Genomic DNA, 488 nt, shown 5'->3' with positions numbered 1-488 from the left:
ACACCCGTTTCTGTTTTTTAAATTTAAGTAACAGGGTCAGTAAGGCTCGGTGGGGTCTGTAATCCCAGCTGGATTCGGCTGGGCCTGTAATCCCAGCACTTTGGGAGACTGAGGCTAGTGGATTGCCTGAGCCCGCAGGTTCAAGACCAGCCCGGGCAACTTGGCAAGACTTCCTCTCTACAATTTAAAAAATATATATATATATCCGGGCTCGGTGGCTCAGCCTGTAATCCCGCGCCTTTGGGAGGCTGAGGTGAGTGGATTGCCTGAGCCCGCGGGTTCGAGACCCGCCAGGGCAGCGAGACCTCATCTCTACAATAAATCAAAAAATCAGCCGGGCGTGGTAGCGCATGCCTATAATTCCAGCTACTTGGAAGGCTGAGGCGGAAGGATCGCTGGAGCCCAGCAGGCGAGGTTGCGGTGGCCGGGAGCGGCCACTGCACTCCAGTCTGGACTACAGAGTGAGACTCCAACTCAAAAAAAAAAAG

The sequence above is a fragment of the Carlito syrichta genome, unplaced genomic scaffold (assembly GCF_000164805.1).
Source record: "Carlito syrichta isolate Samal-C Ts95f unplaced genomic scaffold, Tarsius_syrichta-2.0.1 Scaffold128086, whole genome shotgun sequence".
Taxonomy (NCBI): domain Eukaryota; kingdom Metazoa; phylum Chordata; class Mammalia; order Primates; family Tarsiidae; genus Carlito; species Carlito syrichta.
The sequence above is the reverse complement of the archived record's forward strand: the minus strand, read 5'-3'. Positions refer to the sequence as shown.